This window comes from Empidonax traillii, unplaced genomic scaffold, assembly GCF_003031625.1.
Source record: "Empidonax traillii isolate 1590-97213 ecotype Southwest subspecies unplaced genomic scaffold, ASM303162v1 scaffold25:size3598162, whole genome shotgun sequence".
NCBI classification, from domain to species: Eukaryota; Metazoa; Chordata; class Aves; order Passeriformes; family Tyrannidae; genus Empidonax; species Empidonax traillii.
Window position 1 is genome coordinate 3,290,933 of NW_020955218.1, and position 25,305 is coordinate 3,316,237.

General features: G+C 39.7%; 1 protein-coding gene and 1 long non-coding RNA gene across 11 annotated transcripts in view; one reads left to right on the forward strand and one right to left on the reverse strand.

Annotated features, from left to right (window-relative positions):
- Positions 1 to 12,501, forward strand: part of LOC114069354 — a 27,760-nt gene extending 15,259 nt beyond the window's left edge. The window contains exon 5 of the long non-coding RNA XR_003573761.1: positions 12,491 to 12,501. This is a non-coding gene — a long non-coding RNA (uncharacterized LOC114069354). The remainder of the gene's footprint in view (positions 1 to 12,490) is intronic.
- Positions 1 to 25,305, reverse strand: part of WNK1 (WNK lysine deficient protein kinase 1) — a 103,910-nt gene that overhangs the window by 71,616 nt on the left and 6,989 nt on the right. The window lies entirely within an intron of this gene.

Consider the following 25,305-nt stretch of genomic DNA (forward strand, 5'->3'; position numbering starts at 1 on the left):
CCTTCCAGCCTGCGCATTGGATTTTTTAGGTGAGACACAGTGTGCGCGGAACTGAGCCCACCCTTTAATCCTGAGGTTCATCTGCCGGGGCCAAGCGAGCTTGGACGGTGGCAGCGAGGTCCTCAGGACGTAGATGGATTGCCTTACAGGGCTAACGAGCTCCATCTGCCTGGGGAGTGGCCCTGACCAGGAATCGAACCCGGGTCTCTGCAGTGACAGTGCAGCACCTTTACCCCCTAGACCACCAGGGGCTGGACAAACTACATTGTAATGCAACTCACAAACCGTTGGCCTGCAGGCCAACAAACAGTTTAAAAATGACAAGTACACTTTCAAAATCTGAATATCCCGTTCATCAGAACATTAAGAAACAGCAAGATCTCCCAGGTTGCATAGAAAGGGACCAGAGCACAGCACATCCCTAATACTACATTTTGGCATCCTTGTATCTGTTAGTATGGGCAAACGTGAAAACTTTATGCTCTTTCCTGTACAAAAATGCAAGTTAAACAGCTGCAGTTGGTAAAATATTGAGATTAGCAAGAAAACAGAGCACCCTGTGTAATCTGGGAGACTGAGATACAATACCACCAGCCACGTTAGGCATGAATACTTTGGGAAAAGCAGGGGAAGGAGAATGTTTTGGTATCGTATGGAATCCACAGCACAGCTGTAGCAGAGAGAAAGAAGCCATCATCCCTTTAATGAGAATTCAAAAGAGTGTTTTTCAAGAATATGGGACGGGAACAGCTTCCACAATTCTCAGTTTTAAGTGCCTGCTCCAAGAGATTCAACAGTCCAGATGTGTCTTCCCAACAAGGCAGTTACCTGGGACAATATTCAGATTCCACTGTGGCCTCTGAGCAGGAGTCTGCAGAGGTGCAAGACCCTCAGCTCTAGCTCCACCTCTAAAGATATAATACAGTTTGTGACACATCATTCAAAATACGCACTCCTTTTGATTAAATTATTACAAGGGTGAATTAGGTAAGCAGATTTATCCCCCAAAGCCTTTTTCCTGTAACTTGCAGACTAAACAGGTACACAGATGGATCATTTTAACATGTATTTGCTGTTTTTATGTAAAAGCAAAAATAGATGTTTTACAAATTACTATCCCAGCTTCAAAAAGTACGTAATAGTTAAAGTTGAATGTTTTCTTCCCTTTTTATTGTATTCTTAAATCAAACAGCCAGACACTAAACAAAATAGAAAGACACAGAAGGTCCTTTTCCATAAGCCTGGGAAACCTGAATGGTTTTAGAAAGAAACCGGCACTTTAAGAACAGTTAATAATATATGGTTTGATATCCTATCCTTTAAAGACCAAATTGTTTTGGAATTCCCAATATTAGAATTTAAAAATGAACATGTACTCTCCTCCCCCAGTCTTTTTTTCACCATAATGAAGCAACCTTAGGCAGACAAGACCAAGTCCTAGGTCTAGAAAGCAGCAAACCACAGTCTTGTAGCTCAGTTAGCACATGCCAAGCAGATATAGCCCAAATATTTTTAAAAATATACAAAGCTGTCAAACTGCAGGAGAGCTTGCTTCCTAAAATGGATTTAACTATCTTATAAAATGGACAGCACTGTTTTTCCTAACTGATAGCTTCCCTGGAGGACTTAAGTGTCAAATCCCAATCAGTGGGCTGCCCTTTGAACAAACTGAAGCAGATGCATCAAGCCCACTCCGTTAATTTCATTCATTCCTTTCCACCTACATTAAATTGTTTTGACAAGCCAGGACAAACAGCAAGGCTCCCCAGCACGTGACCCGCAGTTCTGCAGTGCCAGGAGCCTGAAAGGAGACAGGCAGCAAATGAAACAATTGTTCAGCTCAGAATGATTCAATAAGCTTTTCTTGGCTGTATCCATTTATCCGTGTACTTCCCATCTGATTTCTTTTGGTCAGGAAAGAGCTATCAGAGGTGTTTACATTTTTCAATGTAAAACGGGGATCTTGGTTATTTATGATAAACCAGGTACAGGCTTACTCTTTCACTGATGTCCTTCACGTACAGGAGGATGAATTACATGCAGAATTGTTACTATCCTCTTTCTATCCCTGTACCTACATGCCTTATATTAATGCAAAACAAACTAACCCAAAACCAAAACCACCCCCCACCTCTAAGATTAGGTATTGTACTAAGACACAAAAAACAAAGCTCAGCAGCCAAAAATGCCTATATTCCCATGGCATTTTTTTTCAGCCAAGGCTTAATATCTATTCAGCATCCTTATTGATGTTTCTGGCACCTAAATTAATCTTACATTTCAACTGGGTTACTCACATAGCTGTTGAGTCTATTGAGTAGTTTATCATATGTTTTCCTTTCTAGCTTTCCCCACTCCTTCTGAGTTCAGTCCTGTTAACATCCTGACAAGAAATCCCACATGTGCAAAGCACATCTCACTACCACAAGTGGTTCCAGAGCCCAGCTCAGACACAAGAGTCTCAAGCAGCAGAAGAGCCTCCTCAGCAAGGCATCATACTCTGCTTGGGTTGTTTGAGCTTGTTCTTCATTCAGGTCAAGCTCAACCAAGGGTCCCACCTCTGCTGACCCTTTTTACTCACTGACCAAATGGCCTGAACTCAAGTCTAGGACAATTCATCTGGCATTAAATGGACACAGTTATGCAGAAGTGACACATTGCACTTCACCCTCTAACACATGCTACAGGATACCAAGCAAGTGGATAACAAGAAAAATACTCTACACGGAAAGAATTACATCTGCTAACTCCTGCCATACATCCTCAAAGGTGATTTTCAGTTTCTTAACATCAAGTACAATTAACACAGCCAAAGTGCTTCATGCACGACAAAACAAACCAAACTTGCCATGATCTCCAACTTCTACAAATAAATAGACTGACAGGTGACAGAGGTTAACTTGAAACCATTTTTTTTTTAAGAAGTTCAGCAGGTGAGATGCTACACAACTTAGAGCTGTTCCCTCTTCCACAATATTAGAAAGATAACCAGGAGAGGAAACAGATAAACACTGGACACTTGACATACTACAGACAGGTTTTACCAGCTTTCTGCATATTCTACCACTACATCCAGAAATTATACATAGCTCTTATCCAGGGACAGTCAGTAGGTTGTTGCTTTCGGTTTTTTTAACTACAGCAACAGCACGCAGTTTTTATCCAAAGAGATGCACTAGAAAAATTAGTAGCAATGAACTGTCTTCAAGTGGTATGATCTGAAAATATACAGCCATGAGAGACTTCAAAGTGCTGTTGAATTATAAATAGTCTGAATCACAAGCAAGGTAATTTATCTGTCTGTGCTGAGGTTACACCAAGCAGCATTTTATCAAGTGTTCCAAACATCTGAAAATTTGCATGAAGGCCCTGCAGCTCCCAGCCTATTATTCCGAGGAAGAAGTAGCATACAGAACAGACAAATGTTCTTCTGTGTGCATTTCTGTAGCATATGAGAAAAGCCTTTGCAAACCTTTTAGGCAAGGTTAATGAGGGGTCATCAGAGGAGAAGCTAGCAAGACTGCGCTCTGATATTCAGCACTGTTAATGGAACTGCGGCTTTGTGGGCCGCAGTGTTCTCATCCTGAAAAAATCTAGCAGTTAAGAGGAAAAAAGAGCACAGTAACCATCGAGCTAGATTAACAAAATATCAACAAAGAGTCCACTGAGCTTAAAAATCACCCAGCATTACACAGTTGGTGCCTAGAAATGGAGTCTCAATGCACAAGAATTGCATCTACTTTTCTGTGTCAACATATACACCACTCTTTCCAGTGTTAAATACTAGGGAGAGAGAAAAAAGGGACTGTTCCAAATGCATTCCTGTACAGCAAGAGACACAAAAATTGAAGAAGGATCTGCAGAGATCCACAGTGTACTTTCTACAACAAACCATCAAACACAAAAGAATTAATACAGAGAGCTGAACAGCTGCTGTTCCAAAAGTACAAGTCCAGGCTAAACAACCTCTGCTCCCTCAGCCACTCCTCACAGGACTTGTGCTCTAGACCTGTCACCAGCTTTGCTGCTCTTTGTTTGAATACTCCAGAACCTCAATGTTCCTCTTGCAGTGGGAGACCCAGAACTTTTCAAACACTTTTTTTTTTTTCAAACACGTTCCTCCTTAGTTTCAAGGTGGAAGATAAAGTTTCTGACACATAGCAGAACGAAACCCAATGCCAAGTTAACAGTTACTTAGTGAAAGTGCAGTTTCACATTGAAGCTTGGCAAGTCTCCACAAGAAGAATCAATTTTATGTAAGCTACAGAGACTCTTGATGGAATATGCAAATAACCTTAAAAAAGATAACACTGAAGTATAAAATACCTACCTCACAAAATGGAAAAGAGAGTAGGCTAAATCATAACTTTTAATATTTACTGTAGGTTTCCTCTTACACAAGGTATTAAAAATGCTTTAACTTTCAGGAAAGTACACACCTTGACTTTTCAGGAAAGTGCAACCTAAGTGAAACATTCAGGGATTATTCCCATTACTTGTCAGTATCCCAGTGTAAAAGCATCTACTTTCAACATTTTTCACTTACTGATTATGTGGAGAGCAAAGGAAAATATGCAATTGATTTGACAATTCTTTTGGTTTTATTTTTGCCATTTCAAGACAACTGTAGCAGCACAGCACAAAATTCATCAGAAGATGCAGTAATTTGTTGAAAACACACAAAGAATACAAGTGCTTTGGTCCTTTCTCTTATGACTGTTATAGATAAGTGATGCAGCAAGCACATACAAGTTTATTGCTGCTGCTCAAATGTTACAAATAAACAAATTATACATATCTTGACAGATAACTGATGGTGGGAGGAAGGAAAGGAGGGAAATGAAACTAAATGATCAAACAGAAGGGGAACAGAGAGAAGCCTTCATCAGTCACCATTTAGTCTGACTAAGTCAATTACACATATCCTGAAAGAACTGTTACTTGAGGAAGCTTCGGGAAATAAGAAACACAACTTTGTCTTAGCCCTGAAGGGGAAGTATCTGCAACTACAGCCAAGGTATGTGACCAAAGGATCCCAGCACCACTCCCCATTTTATCCTGCGATTGTTTCAGTTTAGATGAAGCTGTGACTCATCACCACGGAGGAAAGGAGCAGAACACCACCAGGAATTCCATTCCTCTGATGTGGTCACTTTCCTACTTTTCCATACCCAGCAGCACCTGTGCCAACAGTAGTAGTAGCAGCATCTAAGACACCTGGTGGCAGCAATGTCATAGACTTTAACCTGTGCTTGAAGAGCCATCATCTTCTGTGAGTCTCCTGTCAACAGAAAAGATATCAGAACTGAAGTCTGTGCTTGCTTGCACCAAGTTCTGGCGTCATTAAACACAACTGACCTGTAACTAGTCCCAATTACAGCAGATCTTCAGCTAGAATACAGGAAGTTGGCAAAACCCCCAAGTTTCCAGCATACCATAATTCACAGGAACATTCAGAACAAGTCTATGCTAATACTGTTATTGCTGTTCAGGAAGCAAGCAGTTAGGAGTAACGAGAATGTGCAAAACCAAAGATGCTTTCAAAGAAGTAAGTTCAGAACACTGCATTAGAGGGGAGTCCACTCATTTGGGGAGGTAAGAAGCCATTCTGCCTCACTTCTCTACATGGAACAAAGAGCAGAAGTGTAAGGAGCAGGCAAACACAATGCCCATCGTGAACACAGATGCAGAGAAACACTACAACAGCAGATCAGCATGTTTCTTCTTTATAAAAAGAGGTCACAAGCAGTCTTAACGTATGAGTCCCAATAACAAAGTTATTTTGTTACAGTAGTTTCATTTTTAGCAAAGCTGAAGATGACCACAGTGCTACAATACTGCACTGGGATACCATGTGCCATTTTTAGGTTACCACTAAAATTGGTAAACATCAGCCAAACACTACCACCTGTGAGTCTCTACTGAATCACCAGCTTGCCTTCCAGAGCTGTGTGAATACACACACTTATATGTGTGTACTACTCCTCACTCTCTCACACAAGCACCAACCTCCATGGGCAAAACGAGTAGGTCCAACTTAAAACCTGACCCAAATGCCACCTCCAAAGAAAACAATGACTAAGATTAATCATACATCGTCTAATCCCACAGTTCCCTTTGGGAAACCTGCACTCTTCAGAATACAGACATAAAAACAACATTGTAGCTTCAGAGTAAATTAAGAACTATATTCATACTTTATCAAATCTACTACGTATTTTCCTTTGCTCTTCACAAAACCAGTAAGTAAAAAATTTTAAACAGCAGATATGAAATCTTAAGCTTAGGCATGACCTCCTCTGGAATCTTTCAGGTCCTCAAGAATCTGGACTAAGAATGGTAAGCAACTGTTTAGGCTTCAGTCATTTCTATTCTAGGGTTGCTCTAGGCAGCACTTGTTTCCTTACATACATGTCCTCCAAAAAAATGGTTGACAGTTTTATTCAATTTACCCATCCTGAGAGCCTGAACAGTAATCAAAATGCTGAGCTATATAAAAATGCTCAGTATTAGAAAAAAAGAAAGCTCATTTATTTATTTTTACTTTAAAATTATTTGATCCATGAAAGATAAATGGATAAGTTTGCTTTCTGATAGCAGTTCTCAATAAGGCTTATGCTTATTACATACAGCTTATTAGAGAACTGAAGTGTTAGCTGAACTGAATTCTTGATGAGCCATTAACCAGCTGGACCATCTTGTCACTTGGCTCAGATGCCTCATTAAAAGTTTTCAAGCTCACGTCAGTTCTCATTTTTCACTGAACTGATTGTTTTGTCAGTGAGAGGGAATGTACATCCAATCATCTCAGTTTAATTTTACTATGAAAATCCAGTTCTCCATTCAAGAGTGACAATACTTCAGGAAAAAAAGCCTTCTCCACAATCCATTCTGTTTACCTTACAGTTTTATTAACCCATTGCATTAAAAGTGCAATTATAGGTCTTTTCGTTTGACAAGTTTCTGTAGGACCATGAGTCCTTTTACAAGTAGGTAAATATCTAGAACATTAGGGTAAACACTTCAGCAATTCTGATAAAGGCAAATCAATTTAGAGAATCAAAAACACACTACAATTCTTCATGCCATATACTTCACAAAGCTGATGACAAACAGGAAGAGTTAGCCATATCCACTTTTCGGCATGATGAAAAGTTGCATCAATATCCCGGTTGAAAACCACACAGAAGTGTTAAAATGACTCCAAAGATTTACTAGGAATGATCAAAGTAGGGGTAAACAAGAACTAGTCATGCTCCTGTGCTTCTGACTGGCAAAAATCTCAGCACAAAGCCTGGAGGCAGATACTGAAGCAGCAGACCCTGCAAGGCTGCCTCCCTGCACTCCCCTGCTGGAAAATGAACTCTCATCAGCCACAGCACACGTTGGCTCCACCATCCATACAGGCATCACATATGCAGCCTGATCACACCACAGGAGTTTCTCTTCCCAGCTTCCCCTTTTTCTGCAAGCACATCCAAAACCAGTACTTCATTTAATTCACAAAACTTTGGATTACTATCAGTTATGACAGGATGACATACGAAGTGTAGGCCAAGTACTGGCAGTCAACAGAAAATCCTTACAATAATCACTAGAAAACTCCATGCCAGACATCTCTCATTCAGAGACAGATCTCTCATTCAGAGATCCTTCACAGATCCTTAAAAAAAAAAAAAAAAACAACACACCCTCAGATAACTGCCAGATGTTCTGCATGTTCTTGCAAGACAGAAGGAATCAAAAAGGGATCTCCTGTAGGGAAAGACTGAAGAGATCCAGAAACCATGAATTCTATGGGGTGACCAAAATTTGTGTTTTAGATGAGGACTCAGGAATGCCTTGCACAAATACAAGTATTAGCAAGTTCTAAAACACCTCAGAGGGGCACTTGTTAAATTTTTTAAGCATCACTGCATCGGTGGTGTAATTCTCCTATGATCTCCCAGAATGCCCATCTTCATCCCAGGCTCCTCATAAAGGGGAGCATTAATAATTCTTCCATCCTTACCCAGAAGGCTGACTTATGAAATCAGTTTCTGGCATCCTTTGCATGTCTGTTGTAGACTTTCACAATAACACTTTACACACCAGAGATGCTTATTCCAACAAGACACAGTGTACATCTTCCTTGGCAAAGACCATACACGATGTAGATCTAAAAAGCTACTCCCAAAATTAGAAATAGTTCAGACAGTGTCAAACATACCACTAATACGTAAATTTAAAAATATGCATGTTATCTTTCACAGAGCAAAGAAATCAAGCATAGCTGAGTCAGGAGAAAGAAAACATTCAAATATTTAACAGTAAGCAAGTGGTAAGATGAACAACTAAGAAAACTGACGTGGTGAATCATACTCTGCATCCACAAACTTAATTGGCTTTAGGGTTCAATCCTGAATAGTTTTTGAATGAGTTAAAATATAAGAGAAAAAGTGTAATTGAAATGCAGATAGAGGGACCAGTTGGCTCCTGTCACCTAAAGCAACACAGGATACAATACATAAAAACAGCAAAGGTTTTGCTGTACAGTAACCAAAGTAATAACATTCACACCTTAGACATAAACGGATTATCTTTACAGATGTTGAAGGGGAAAAGGAAAATAAACACAAAACCCTTCAGTGTTGGACTGATCTGCAAGAAAAGGCTTTGACAACTAAAATTCAGTGTTGTAGAACAGATGAAATGAAAGATTATCAAAAGAGTAATCTCCAAAGGGACACAAAGCAAACAGGTAGGGAAAAGCACCAGAGGAAGTTTAAAATGAACATTTAGGACTTTTTTTTTTCCTTGGAATTTGGGGACTACACATCTCGCACTCCCATTGGCAAGGCTATTCTCTATTAATCCAAGTTTATTTCCTGCAGAATACTACTGGAAATATCCTGCACTACCAGAAGACCAACCATGACCCAGAAGACCACAGATACTCAGCCTATCTATGAGTCAGCTATTCATACTGCTACAGCTTATCCCAAATGGCTGTTTCTCATGACATTGTGCTTCAGTCACATACTGTCCGTCCTTGGGCTGGTGCCACTCTGTTTCAACTCTTTGAACAGGAACACTTAAGGAGTTTCTTGAAGATGAACTATAATGCCTGGGCATGTCATGGTCCAAGGGGCCTGCCTTAAATAGGTCATTACAACCTGTAAGCAGGCTTTCTTGTTTTCCATTTACCTCCTGCTTTGTCCCACTGAAGAAGTCCACAAGCAGTTCAAAATTCACTTCAGCTGTGAACTAAAAACCATTAACCAAGGATAAAAAAGTTAAAAATAATCAAATACTGTTTTCTGTACAGCGAAATATCTGATGTCTGTGCATGTGCATCACATACAAAAATGATCCATAATTCAGAGTTTTGAACACTGAAAAAGTTCCTTTAGCCAAAAAGATATCTGAAAACCTCTGTAGCACCATGGCTGTGTCTGAAACACACTCCTAATGTGTTCAGCAAGTATGCATACATGAAAAGCCAGGGAAGCTGGAATTCAAATGAAAGTAGTTTGTCAGAAAAGCTGCACAAGCGTTCTGATACTGCATCCCTTGCTTCACTGGCAAAAACTACATTTCTGTGGGGATAAGAGTGGGTAAGTAGATTTGAGACATTCCATATCTATGTTTAATTTAAATTCCTTGCCCTACCACACAACTCCAAACAACATCCCAGTAAAACAATTCTAATTAAGCTAAAGACAGTATCATAAAGATAATAGACACAGATCTGGTTTTAGCCTGAAATCCACTAAATACTTCTTTAACAAGGAGACAGGCTTACTCCTGCTGCAAAGAGTCAGTAAAGAATTATCTTCCCCCGCTCTTGAGATAACCAAGGCTACACAAGCCCCCTTTTTCACAGGCAGAGACAGGACACAGCCAAATCTCTGGAGAGATGCCTATCAGAGCAGCCATATTCATTTCCAGAATAAGAGCCTTCTGTCCAACTACCTGGCAACAGGATGTGAAGAGAGGCAGGACAAGGCCATTTAAGCACCAGCCTGGAAGCACCTGAGAACTAGCTCCTTTGAGGTTCTGTTACCACTCCAACATTTTCTTAATTACCTTTGCCATAAAAATTCTAATGCTTGAATGCTTACTATCTAGAGCTACCTCACCAATTACTTTTGGAGAGTGTCAGGTAGCTTTGTAATTTTTCCTCTTTAAGACCCCACCACTACAATATAAAATAATTTTTCCACGGAATGGCTATGATCCAAACATAGAAGTCAGCATTTTCAAGGGACAGCTGTGTGAAATAATCCCTTGAGAGCCCAATTCTAAGACCTCTTTTGCTAGGGGATCAAAAGGTGAAAGTGTCATTGAACAGTCTTAAAATCCTCAAAACATGAGAAAATTTCTAAGACAGTTTTCTTATTATTAACACAGGGTTTTGTGCTCAGATCTTCTAGTTTCTTAGTTTGGGCCACAAAACTGAATTATTTCAAAGGAGGCAGAGAGGGAAAACGAGGATTGTAACAACTCCTTGTTCTCTAATTGCTAACTAAAAATGAGGACCAAGTGTAAGCACCTGCTGCTGCAGCACTTCAGAAGTATTAGAAATAGTCTTCAGTAGCCAGCAATAATATTACAGTACAGAGAAGCAAGTGTTAAAACTCGAAAATTATAATTAACTGCACCAGCATCGATACTTAACAGCCTGCAATTGTGAAAGACCAACAGATCATCCAATGAGCAGGAGCTGGAGAAATGAATCACAGTCTCAGAGTTGCAGTCCTATCTTCAAAGCTCTTAGCAGGCTGAAAAATTTATGAACAGGCATCTTCAGAATGAGTTGCAACATATCTGTCCATCAGAAACAGACATTCCCCCTTGTGATTTCAGTTGGCAAGTAATAAAATCCAGACTGCATTGCAAACAAAGAACTGCAGTTCCCCCCCACACCCCACTTGGTCTTGCCCTGAGCACTCTGGCTACAGAGGCTGAGAGGTTTTTGATGCTATTTTCATCTCTCCTACGCTTCCAACACATGTTGGATCTCACAGACCTTTCTTGTCATTTCCTATTTCGAAGTATGCTTTCTCAGATAGACCTGGTTCATACTCAGTCACCTTCTGCTGAAGGTCCCCACAACCACTTGGTTTGGCTCTACATCTGCAGAGCAAATTAATGCTCAACACCAGCCAAACTGAGATAGCTTGAGCACTTTCAACATACTAAATTGCTGACTCAGTGTAAGTGGCTCCATTTCAGAATTAGTCACACATATAAGGCCGTGAGGTGGAAACTGAAATTTGTGCCACTCTGAACTCTTCTTATCTCAGCTGACTTCACTGTACTTGTGCCTAAATAAGGGCTTCACACGAGATCCCCTGGCAGTGATCAGCTATGTAGAAGTAGGATGCTTTTCTCCAAAATTCACCGTCTTTTCAAAGACAAGCAATGCAATGGGATGGTATTGTAAGAACATGGTAAAATCTGGAGACCATAGAAGATATTAGAGTTACCTACCAGAATTACACCCAGAACTGCTTTTTAAAAACTGAAGGTAACAGTTTCCAGGCAATCCAAGGGATAACTGCCTTTTCTTATTATGAGCTCCTGCCAATCCTTCCTTCCAAAGCACTTTAAAGTTTCCACTTCCCAGGAAAGGCAAACAACATTAGACACAGCACAGACCTGGCTCTGAGCTAATTAAAAAGGAATTCCTATATATTGTTTTAGATACTAAAAACTAAAACAAAACTAAAAGCAGTCAAGTACTATTCTGATTAAAGCTATGTTTAGAATGTTTATAGATTTTTTTGCAGTTGTTTCATTTATATACTTTATATATTTTTCTTTGGACTTTTATTTTCCTCCTCCTTCTGAACAGTCATGACTACTATTCATAAAAAAAAAAAAAAAAACACCACAGCACAAGCATTGACCTAACTCAGCCTTCTGTATAACAATTGTTTGCTGGTAGACCTATTTCACTTAAACCCTGAACTTCCAATTTCAAGTGAAAAGTCCAAAAGGTATTTAAAAAGAACAAACTGTAAATATACAAACTTCCGTATTTTAAAATACACCAGACCAAAAAAAATAAAGATAATGGCTAAATCTAGTAAAAAATAAAATTATATATTCCATTCTATCTATATCATTTTTTCCCTCAAGGCTGATAAGAAAGCAAACAAGGGCATTTGCTTTCAAAACAATAAAAAAAATTCACTTTCAAGAATTGCATTTAACTACAGCTAAATTCATTTGAGCAGTATTTTCACAGATGCTTCCATCAGACTAATTACAACATATCAGTACCAAACCTAGTTCTCCACATCTGGACACTGAAGAGCTGCAAAGTCTGCTGCTTGCGCAAATACAGAGGCTGCTGTTCCAAGAAACATTTTCTACTTGAAAACTTCAATTCCTGTTTCTCTAGAAACTTGCTTAATGAGAAGCAAGCAATTTCTGAGGATACTAAAATTTACCCACTTAAACAGTTGCAACACAAACAAGTGAACTGAATTACATTGTACAGCATATGCAAGTCAAACCCTCAGGATGGGAAAGCTGTACAAAGAGTAATTATGCATTTGTAAAACCAAGCCAACACACAGTGTAAGTTGAACAAATTGCTTCATATGGCATCATATGGAGGCTCACACAGACTATTCACAGGCTACATCGTGGATCAAGTCTTTAGAGTTTAAAAAAAGACAGTTTCCAAGTAAGTCTAATCCAGAAAATGTCACTTATTTTAAAGTTTTATTCTCTGAAAACTCTTTGCTTGGAAATACTTCTTCAGGGTAAAGACAACACACCTGTCTCAACACTGCTTTTAGGTCCCTGCTTCACAGCTCTGAAGTGCAAAAGCTTCCAGTGCCAATGGATGCAATAAAGCAAGCCTTCAGTTTTTCTCTGAAGCATCTGTAACACCTTGGCTGAAGCTTCTTAAACAATTAAGCTCAAAACAGTCACTTGGCTTGAAAACTTGCAGCCCAGGTGGTTAAGATACACACCAGTTGCGCAACTGAAAACAGGATCTTACGACAGAAATCAAATTTAAGTGGTGCTACCTAATGTATCAGTCCCACGAGTCCCAATAAAGAGTTTAACAGTAGATGGCCCCTAGGTAAATATAGAGTATTAACAACACATTTCTTCCAAAGACGGCTTGTAAAATTACAGACCCTTCCAGAGCCAAATTGCAGGATGGATACATACTTATGCTCCAGAGCTGCCCTCAATCTGCCTCGCTCACTGTGCAGCCCAAAAAGTGCAGCAACAGAGCTCAGGACGCAGCTCCCCAGCACTGGCCGAGCGAGCTGCACTCCCACCGTCAGGAGGAGAGAACACCCGACTGACAGCCGTGGTCAGTGCCTGCTGCACCCACCCTGCACACCCAACACACACCACTGACTGCTCAGCTCTGGGCCCTCACACACACTCCTCCATTACACTGCAGTCCAGGTTCAAACCGGTGGGTTTCATGGCATCAGACAACACTTATTTCTAGGGTATTTCCAGCTCGCCTGGAAAAAGACTCACATTGTTCCTTAGATTAAGGTCAGCACTTCTATTGAAGGAATCCAGCCCAGAATGAAAACCAAAAACAAATATGCTGATTTTCATACTTTCAGAAGTAAAAATAAGTATCAACTGGCACATCATGCCAACTGATGGGTGGTAATGCAAAGAATTACAGATATGTGTAGCTTCTGAATAATTTTAACCAACATTTTAGGCATTGTCACCAAGTCTCAGACTGAACATTCAAATACAAAATTGTCTTGGTAGGATTTTGACAGCAACACCCAGAGGGGCTGCAAAAGTAAGCAAGATGTCTCTTCATATCACCTCATGGCATGAGAACTTAACCCTCCAAAGTTTTTAGAACAGAGTTACTGAAAAAAGCCAGCAACTATTGCTTCATTTGCAGATCCTTTTCTGAATAAAACCAGAAAAACTGATGCATTTTCTGAAGCACAACACTCCAAACACAAACGTGTGAAGCTCCTCCATCCTTTGAACCACCTAAGTAACTCCAGAAGGTGTTTTCCATGCAAAGCTCCACAGCTGCAATATCCAAACTGGATCCACAATTGATGCAGAGGGATAAGTTTACTGCTTAGGAGAAGACAAGGGCAAACAGCAAAGTAGGAGACAAGACAATACACATCATCTCCTTGACCCTCAGGATCAAAGAAAACCACACTGGACATCCACAACCTATAAGGCATAAAAACCTAATACTGCCCCACATCAGTAACAACTGTGGAAAGCAGCTGCAGTGCCTCTCAAGTCCATGGGGAAGCCTTCTTCTCTCCTTATCCTGCATCACTTTTTTCATGGAAACTGGTATACTTGTCATGGAATAATCGGCTGGGTCCCTGCAGTTAACTTATACAGTATCATTAGTCAGACATTGAATTAGAAGCCAAGTTACACGACTTGTAACTTGTAAACCAAGATTCCTTATCCAATCAACCTTTTTTTCCGTTGATGCTACAGCAGGAATCACGTAGGAACACAGAACGAAAACAATGACAAGGAATTCAAAAGGAACAGGATAAAAAATAAACAAAAACCTCAAAACAAACAAAAAAACCCCTGAGCCAAACCCAAACCAACACATCCCATTACTACCAAAGTGCTGTTATTTGGAGTCTTCAAGTTACACCATCACCAGTCACGACAGTATCAGATATTCTGAGTTCATATGAACATGTGGTCGGATACAAACTGTCTCTGTGCTTCCACCATTCAGGAAGAACTAAATTAAACCAGCCACAGATGCTTACAAAGAAGTGAAAACTAAACTGATAAAAATGGAAACTAATTCAGCTCGATTTCCCCACTAAGACAGTCAACCCCTCTTATCTTTGGTGAGTGTGTCCCACGATGTGCCAAAGTGCACAGCACCACGACCCTTGATCTCTGCTTGATAGAAGTCATCATTCAAAGCTCAAGATATTTTGCCACTCTGGCACGTCTAACAGACTGTTCAAATCCCAGAGAACACAGTCAGGCTAACTGCTGTATTTGCTATTTCTGTGAGCACACGTTGAGGACTCTCAGACTCTCAAACTGTAAACCTGACATTATAGAAAAATGACCATTCAGATGAGGTTCCAGATGAAAAATTTCCTAGCACATTGTCACCAAAACAAGAGATCACACACCAATGTACGGCTGAAAAAACACCAACATTTTTCAGAATATGACCCATCTCAGACAAGTTATTTTACAGAAAGTCAGAGAACAGGAAACACTGAAGTCTACCATGATTCTGAAGCAGTGTTGCAGACTTCCTAACAAGTATACATATCCACAAACACCATCAATATGTCAAAGGAAAGCATGTTCTCAGTTCCTGGCATCTAGACCAACAGCATGGACTCAAACACAAGAGAAGTTTCCACACATGCAATTGAAAGGTCACAAAATCCTCATTAAAGGGCTCCAGGACAGCTTCTGCCTCCCCAGCTCCCTCTGGACTCCCCAAACCCACAGAGCTGCAATCAATGCTATACTGGCTTCATATGCTTCTATTGCACAGGCACTGCATTATGGAATTCTGCAAGCCAGAAGAAAACCATTTCTGAAAACCCATGTACCTGGAAGCAAAAGTGAGATCTGTGCAGACAAAGCAACTCAACCAGACAATGCTTTGGGGTTTTCTTTTGGGGTTTTTGGTGGGTTGTTTTGAGGCATTACCTTTTTAAGCCCTGCAGAGACTACGAGCCCCCAGTGTGGTCAACTGCATTTAAATAATGGCCAGTCTTCGCGAACGAAGAACCGGGGAAGGTCTTTACACCTTCCAGCCTGCGCATTGGATTTTTTAGGTGAGACACAGTGTGCGCGGAACTGAGCCCACCCTTTAATCCTGAGGTTCATCTGCCGGGGCCAAGCGAGCTTAGACAGTGGCAGCAAGGTCCTCAGGACGTGGATGGATTGCCTTACAGGGCTAACGAGCTCCATCTGCCCGGGGAGTGGCCCTGACCGGGAATCGAACCCGGGTCTCTGCGGTGACAGTGCCACGTCCTTAACCACTGCACCACCAGGGGCTCCCTACTGTTCTGCTGTCTACAAGTATTAACCACAGACATTAAAAATATCAGAGCTACCCCATTGATTGAGAAAGTTTTCCTGAGCAACAAACATGGCTCTTCTCAAGGTTTGAGAAACAGCTGGTTTCACTAAACTCAGGCCAATTTCCCCCTTTTGTTTATGCTTTTTTAGCAGTCCGCAGTTATTGCAAATTTTTGTTTTATTTCCAATCCAGTTTTAGCCCTATGCAGTGCAGTCTTCAGTAATCAAGAACTACAGCCTTGCTTTACATTAGTTTTCTGCACACAAGCTATTATAAGTTAATGACCATGCCCATTCTCCCATTTAAGTGTTTTTCAGTCGTGGACTTAGCACTCAACGGCTTTTTTACGGCACTTTGTTTCACATTATGCTCAGCAGCCCATGCAACACATTGCATTTTGCAACCAAACAGCCAATGGCCACTGGCAGACTCCCCCACTTCCCTCCCCTCTTTCTCAATGTCATTGGAATAAATAGCCTTATTCACACATGGATGGCAGCAAAAATCCTCTGCAATCTGCAAAATCAAGTTAACCCCCTCAATTATCAGTATCAAGTAAATTTATTTCAACTCTCATTACATTTGATTTGTTGTTACTTAGGATCACATAGGTTTCTCAGCTTTTTTGCTAGAAATCCATATTGAAACATTATCATCTGGCCAAAAGACCAGGGGGCAAGTCTGGATAAATATTCTTACCTAATAAACTACAGAGGGAAAGAAGACAAGTAGAGTTTAGAGCAACTCTTTAGCCACTTTAGGAACATCAGTAAAATACGGGACCAGTGGATGAAACTTTATCATCAGTATAAGAGGACTTCTGTAATACTCTAGAAAAAGAATTATAACTTTATCTGAAAAAGGAATTTGCATTTAAATGGCTCAGCTTCATTCTTTCTTCTTTAAGTGACTCTTAGACTATTTCTAACAGCCTCACAGGACAGTTTTTAGAGTAATGCTCATGGTCCTCTAAACTAACAATCTGGTCACCAGCTTGTGATCCCAGTGACTCCTGATGAACTCACAGCTGTCGGACTGAGTATTTATACATGAAATAACTGATGTATTTCCATCTGGTCTTCATGACAAGAGGATGACTATATAGAACGGCAAATCACTCCTGCTTCCAAACACAACTCAGGGAAGAGGAAAGGGAAACTGCTGAGTTGGACTGCCCTTGACCCATGACAAACAGACAACTCAGCTGTCACTTATGTTTTGGTCATTTGAGTAGCTGCAGAAAGTATATCTGAAATGAGACACCCTATTCAGCTGAAGCTCAATCTAGTCCATGGATTTTTTTTCCCTTCCTGGAAAGAAATTTGGCTTGAGAAGGGGGAAGGGAGAATGCAAGAGTATAAGGCAAATTCCCAAGAGAACACTAAGCACATTTCCACGGATAAGATTGATTTACCAGCTGGAAAATCTAAGTTTGGAAGAGGCGGTTCCAGGAGTCAAGATTTAGAGGCAGGTTTTAAACATACCCATTATTCTTTTACATAGGGTAGCTGAACACAGATACAAAATCTGCTTCGTTCCACAGTGCAGACAAAAAAATACAAAAATAAAAATCCTTGTTTTGCCAGATGGCCTATACAGGGACCACAGGAGGACTCAGGAAGACCAAAGTTAGAAAATCAAGCAAAAACCGACACTGGCAATGACTGATACACTGTTTTGGTGGCGGGGAGGAATGACAATACTTCTGGAACAGGTAAGAAGCCAGAACAATTACCATTCCCACACAGGAACAAGAGAAACAAAAGATACCATTTCCCTGAATATTAATGCCAGAGAAGATAAGGACAGAAGTCAAAGGGAAAGTGGAAAATAGTTTTCTGCATCATCACCCAACTCATTCTTTCCATTCTAAATTCCAATGCCAACTTCCTTGCATTTCATACTCCTCTTAAGTGACAAATTATACTTAAAACATCGCTTTGCTCACAGCCTGCTGCTTTTTAGCTGCAGTCATCCACACCAACTTACTTAACATGCTTATCAGTTGCGTCATTACCTGGCATTTATCAGTTATTTAAATAACGTAGCTGCACTCCTTCAAATCTCACAAGTTTACCCGAACCATGTGGCTTGTTGCGAGAAGTTATCAAGACCAGAAGTTGAGCAACACACAGTTTTAGACATGCTACAACAGAACAATCACACATCATAAGTGTAGTTCGGAAATTTGGTATTATTTTAAGACCTGCCACATTAGAAGCCACTACTGTTTTCTGACAGAGGTCAAACCACTGTAGAACTGCAACAAAGCAAACCTTCAGTTAAACAATTCAGAACACCAACCAGCAAAAACATTAAATAACAGAGGCTAACACAAAAAGAATTTGGGGAATTATTTTGCTGATGTTGAAAGTACAGCCAGCTCCTTTAGCACAGCTGATCCTGGCTTACTTCCTCTGGTTAGCCTGACCTAATCTAAAAGCAACTTAAGCTTTCTTCACAAAACTGAACCATTTCTTTGATTCACCACTGTGCATTAGTTGTAGTTTTCTAACATGAAGAAAGGATTTCCAGAGTTCTTGCAGAAGCCAAGGAATAATGGGATTTTACAGTATGGGTTTATCAAGCAGAAGCCATTTACAGCTTTAGTACATTGGGAGTTTTCCCAAAATCTCTACATTTGGAGCAGTGAGACTCTACAAAGTTTTTCTCACTCTTGTTCAACTCCATACTTTAGACCTATTCAACTGTATATCTAAGAAAACTGATCCAGAAAATCTTCTGGAACAGTTCATCATATACCACTAACTAGGCCAGAGATGCTGGAGGTTTCTCCAGTTCCAAAAAAAAACACTTTCAAATATCTAAATTACGGCCACAAAGATGAAACGTGCGGGTTCCCAATCTATTACAAAATACTAAAAAAACCACAACAAAATGCTCATCATTACTGACTGCTGTCCTTCTTCAGCTCAAAGTCTGAATACATACATAAATGATTTTATATGTTCACGAATATTACATAATTATTTTATCTGCAAGTTTGTAAAAAAAAGATAAACTGAGGCATGTCAACAGTAGGTACCTTATTCAGTAAGTTATTACTAATCTAAGAATACAGAGGAAGGTGTTTCGGCAAAAAGCAGTGAAGAAACCCACAAACTTTAATGTAAGTATTATATTAATGATACTTTCATGAAACAGCCATTCATAGCAATCAATTCACTGTTTTAAACTGGCTTGGTCCTAAAACTTTAAAATGTTATATACATCCTAAGAAACAAGGTTTTTTGCTATTCCTCATCTTGTCTTGCAAACGCCTTCTCAACTCTCAAAGTTGCTTAGAAGAAGCTACTTAAGTCATAAACAGTAACAGGTTTGAGAGTCTCCAACACCAATAAATCAAACCTCAGCTCTGGTAAGTTTTTTGGGATTCACCCAAATTTGAGAAGATTTCATACTGGGAGGAAGAAAAACATTTTTACTGAACCACAGCCCCAAGATATAGACAAGGCAACTGGCTATTTTTCCTATCTGGAGTAAGTGTTATTATCTGCACTTAGTCATGTTCAGTTGCACTGAAATGCTTGAAGGAAACTTGAGTATTAAAGGCAGCTTATGACAGATCTTCAGGTATAGGAAACACTCAGGTACTACATTTATGTCTTCAGCAGCTCCCTAGAACTCTTCACCTTTTTTCTTTTTTGGTTCCCAAGGGTAAATACAGAACCTGTCAGACATGTTCAGGCTTGTACAATAAGATCAGCAGATGACATCCTACTATCACCTTAACTGGCTCACAGTTGCCATCAAGAGGCAAAAAATTTCAAATTCAAGTGCCCTGTATAATTCACCACCTCCCTCCCCCGGGCAGAGATAACCTAAAATGCATTTCTGCTTTTGAGTCTGCAGAAAGAAGCTCAAGATGAACATAAAGGAAGTAGAGAAAGCCACAGGAAAAAAAAAAAAAAAAAGAAAAAAACATTCTAAAACTAAAGTCTTATTTTTGTATCAGACATTTCTCCAGTTTTGCCGCTTTTAGCACACTGTTCCTGGCAAACCTAACAACCCACTAAGCCTCAAATGATGATAAATGCAAACAAAAAACATGCTCTAAAAGAGCATTCTACATATTGTCAATCTCTACTTGTCTACATCCAGAGAGGGCAATATTTAAAAAAAAAAAAAAAACACCAATCACTTTTCAGGCAGTATTTCTTACTGCAGGATACTTAACAGACTGGTTCAAGAACTCTCTAACTCAAGTTGTCTCACTTATCACATTTTTTTCTTTAAAGAGGACTCAGACTGAGTCCAAATCAGCTACAGCAAAACAGAGCACACTTAGCATCTTGCATTTTCTAGACAGACAATCTACATTTCCCAAATGAAAGCATACCATAAGCAGCTGAATAAAGAATGAGACAAACCAAATATAGTTCTATGTTGGAAAATATTTGTAAGAATAAAAGTCTCATTTAAAAGGAGCAGATTTGAAAACAGACATGGTAACATTTTGCAACATTTAAGCAAAACCTGCTAACAGTTCAGAAATTGTCATTAACAGATGCATATTACATAACTGCACACAGATTTGCAGATCCTTAAGATAATCAGCCTGGATATGCTGAAGCTTTTAATAGCAATATTCCTGGGGTTTTGTTCGTATATCATTAGTCTATCCCAGGATAGAAGCGGTCAAAAAAACATTCAGGCAGGGGTCATGAACTTGCCAGCAACCATCAGCAAAGAAACAACTCACAGGTTGCCCTAAGAGGAAAATGTCCAAGGAAAACTGGGTAACCCCATCAGTTGGATGGTTTTAAACTATCATAAGACTCCACTAACTGGCCAAACCCAGACAAAACATACATAACTGCTGGGATCAGCTTTGTCTTTTCATTTAGTTCAGCATGGCTGTTTGAGATTTGCCCCAATTATATACAAAGAGATCAGAACTCCTATTCTTTTCAAAATCTTTTAAATGGTTGCAATAAATTCACAATCACATAATTGGGGTTTTCCATTTCTAGTTTCCTGCTTTCTGTGGCTAGTCCCAAATCTGTTATCAGAACTATCTTCAACTACTGATGCAATGAAACTAGAAATGACTGAAACATGCAGATGAAAACGATGATCCAGAACAGCCAAACAGAAACAACAGAGCTTCTACCTCACATAAGAGATCTAATAAAGCTTATTTTCCACACCATCTGCTATCTTACTATAGCAGAAAAGCAGAAGTTCAATGGATAGCTACTGAAAGGTTCTACCAATGACTGCTTATTTAACAAAGGCAATAGGATCAGAATCATTCCGGATTATGGCTCAAAATCCAACTTGTGATGTGGATGCTATCAGAGTTGCCAAAGCTTCCTCTGAGTTTTAATCTTACTGGTAGCATGCTAGAAGGAGTCCTACCAACCACCTGTGTGTCCTGAGAGCAGATACTTCAGTGGATTGCTGCCCACAGGTTGCTGATATCATTGTCAACAGATGAACCAGATCACTTCAGAATCCTGTTCTCAGGTATATAGAGGACCAAAAAAAAAAAAAGGCATCCTCTGATTAAAACACATTCATTCCAGTGTCTTTGACACATCACTTTGAAAACTTATGGATATTTTAGTTACAAGGTAGACAGCCACCATTATACTTCCTGGAGGATTTCTAGATTCTAAGTATACAGGCAGCACTCCCAAAGGTTCTGCTTAGACCGAAAAGGACAAACACAAACTTAGCAGTTTGTCCCTCTGAGTGATTTAGAATGAGTTATCCTCATAAAAGCTGCTTACTGCTTTAGATACATAGTAATACTTCCATAGCTTGTGGAAGGCTATGATATTCTAACACCACCAGTTCCGAGTTTATCAGGCTGCAGTTTCCTTTGCCAAAAAATAAACAGAGAGCATCTTCATTTTCTTGTGATCCAGGCAAAGTAACACAGTGCTGCTTAGAATACCCCAGGCAAATCTGTAAGTGCTTCAGAATAATCTGGGTATGTGCAACGCACCTGCCACCACAAGGTGAAAATGACAACTGAGATGAAGTTCAGAAGTATGTTTGAGAACTGAATCTGAATCCTGGTCACTGCATTCCATCCCAGTTATTTTATTCTGGCTTAGAAAAGACATCTGGCAACACCTGTGATGATCTTGCTGCATGGATCTCCTTTTGGGTCAAGAGGACTGCATAGCATAGAACATTATTAACACAAAGTTTCTCCTCTGCAGCATGGAGTCCAGGAGCGTTCTCCAGGTTGTGCCCACAAGACAAGAAGTGAACAAGCTCCCTCTCTCAAAGATGACCTCATGTGAGGCATAGATTCAATCCTAGTCACTTCTTCCCTTCCCCTAGCTCTCCCAAGTGGAACGAAGGAAATCAAAACCACACACTGAGAAATGCTGGTATGACAACTTGCAAATATACTGAGGAAGCTGGAAAAAGGGTAGAAAGAAGGATATCTGTGGTATCTTGACCATAAAATAACTCTAACACTCTTTGAGTAAGATTCAGTACATACCCTAAATGATTGTCGAAATAAGCTGTAAGACAGTTCTAGGGACTATAAGCAGCTTCCACAAAAATACTTATCAAGCCAGTATAAAATCTGAGTCTCATTTATCTCGACACAAATTTATACACTAGACTTGAAAAGATTTGCAGATGGTTCATGTTAGATAAAAGCCTTCAACTACTCCAAGAAATCGATTTTCAGCACTACAAATCCTCCTATGTAGAAGAGAAATTGTTTCAAGTATACTGGAAGAGTGTTTTTCCAGACATGGTGTACACACATTATGATCAAGTTAAAACCATGGTATCATTATCTAAAGTCTTAAGGTCAAAAACAGTAAAAAAAAAAAAAAAAAAAAAAAAAAAAAAAAAAAAAAAAAAAAAAAAAAAAAAAAAAAAAAAAAAAAAAAAAAAAAAAAAAAAAAAAAAAAAAAAAAAAAAAAAAAAAAAAAAAAAAAAAACACAAAAAAAAAACACCACAAGCACATGCTCTGCCAAGAGCAAGTCCTCTGCCCAGCTGCAGGAGCACTGCAAACTTACATGATATTTATTATCTTCCTTATAACTCAAATGTTACATCCATTACGTAGACTAAGTTGAAAATGTGAACTTAAAGGCTAAAACTGAAAAATACTCAACTTTCATTTCAAGTCAACCCTGAGTTAAAAGAACAAATTAGTAGTCTCGAAAAAAAAAAAAAAAGGTTGGTAACCTTTACAGGAAATGAGTTTCTGAGGAGACGCATGACAGGAAGCATCGAGGCTGTCACTGCCTTGCACAAACTCTGTCCCATGCAGTGTGGAGAACCTGGGGGTCAGTCAGAGCTGGGATGTTCAACGAGCATGGAATGTACGAAACAAAGCCAACAATGACAAAATAAGGTAGAGAACACATGACCCAGACGGATGTTGCTAACCAAAAGGTACTGAAACTGCACTGTACCATGTGCTGCATCCATGGAGACTACCACAGATCTATTACTGCTTGTTTTATTTATTACTCTTGCTAGACAGCTCTCAAAGGACTCCACACAGGATGTCTCCAGGGAGCTTTTATCAGGCAAAGGGTTTTTTTCCCCCCTTTCAGAAAAAAAGATCATGGTCCTGGTATTTTTCCTTACCTCTCAAAAGTTTAGTTACAAAGCTAAGTGTTTTAAAGCACAACAGCCCAAAACAAATCTCATTTAAAGGATTTAATTCTGCCCTTCTCAAACCCACACAAACTGACAAATAAGAGCCTGTTTATTCCCATAAAAAAATGCTGCATTTTCAGAATGTACTTATCCGATTATCTTTATTGCCTCACAATCAGCCAGTTACAAATTGAACCACAGCCATCTCCAAAAGTGATATCCCTTTGAGGTAAGATTATTTTCCTAAGTAGCGGTCTCCTAACAGCTGCAGCTCCAGAATGTACTTTAAAGCTCCCTTCTCTCTTTCAGGGTCACCTTTGTCAAATCTGAGGGAGCCTGACCACTGTTTATACTTCTGCAGGTAATTAGTCTGGCTCCTTTCCCATGTCATTTATCAAGTTGTCAATTGTATCAATTACAGCACAAACACTCCGGAATATGGCTGGGTTTTGTTCTTTAGCCAAAGGAGAAACTTTCACATCAGAGATTTGAAGCCCCTAAGTACCAGTAACTTGTTCTACCCTATGACATAGAAAACCAATGAAAATTTAGACCTTACTGCACCAAATTTCAAGGTTCTCATGTGCACACACCTCAAGACACTTGGAAATCCAGTGTAATCTGAAAGTACTATATAAACCCATTGTACACTTAGGTTTTACAGCTTTTTACTATCAGTATTTTGGAAATTGTAGAGCTGAAAACAGAAGAAGAGCTAATAAGGGCAGCAGGTTGTTCACAGATTGTCACATATCTTGCTTTAATCTACATTTGTGACAATTATGCATCTGACCCAGGAGCAGTCATGAACAGAAGGCACACTGCTGCTGCAGCCACACCTAATTCTGCTCACAGACTAGTACAGTGTTAAAAACATGGATGTGAAGCACTAGGTAGGCATGGGAGCCACCATACTACATTAGACTCGATCTCCCAGCAGAAGTCTTATAAAGCGTCTTTTTAAATATTCAAAACGTAACCACAGACAGAGCTGTCAAAGAAGGCATGGCTGTTTCAGGATGCCGACTATTTCTCCAGAACTAGCAGAACGTAATCTTTTCCCAATAGCACTTGACAGTAAATTCCAGGTCCACACTCCACAGCTTCCTCTCACTGCAGAAAGGTCTTGATCTGGTTTTTGATTTTGCCTTAATGTAGCTACACAATCATGCATCAGAGCCAGCGTCTCTGCAGTCAGGCCTCCTAGTGAGCAATATACAACCAGCCTTAAAAAAAAAAAAAAAAAGACACTACAGGATGCCACAGTTATATGATACAAGACCTTTTTTGGTTGTTTCAGAAGCTGCACGTTCAAGTCTGACATTCTCAGCTCAGCTCAGCCAGTCCAGAAAGCAAAGAGAATTTAAAGAATTAAACATCAACTTCAGCAAGCTGATATTTATCACGGTGAGCCTGTATTGGAGTCTATACTCCAGAGTATAGAAACTACATTCCATTGTTGTCTGCTGACCCAAAAATCACTATTAAATATAGCTTTAAGTCTACGAGATAAAGATAGGCATAGTTAAATCTGAAGTGTCACTAAAAGAAGATATAATAATGGCCAGTCTCTTCGCGAACAAAGAACCGGGGAAGGTCTTTACACCTTCCAGCCTGCGCATTGGATTTTTTAGGTGAGACACAGTGTGCG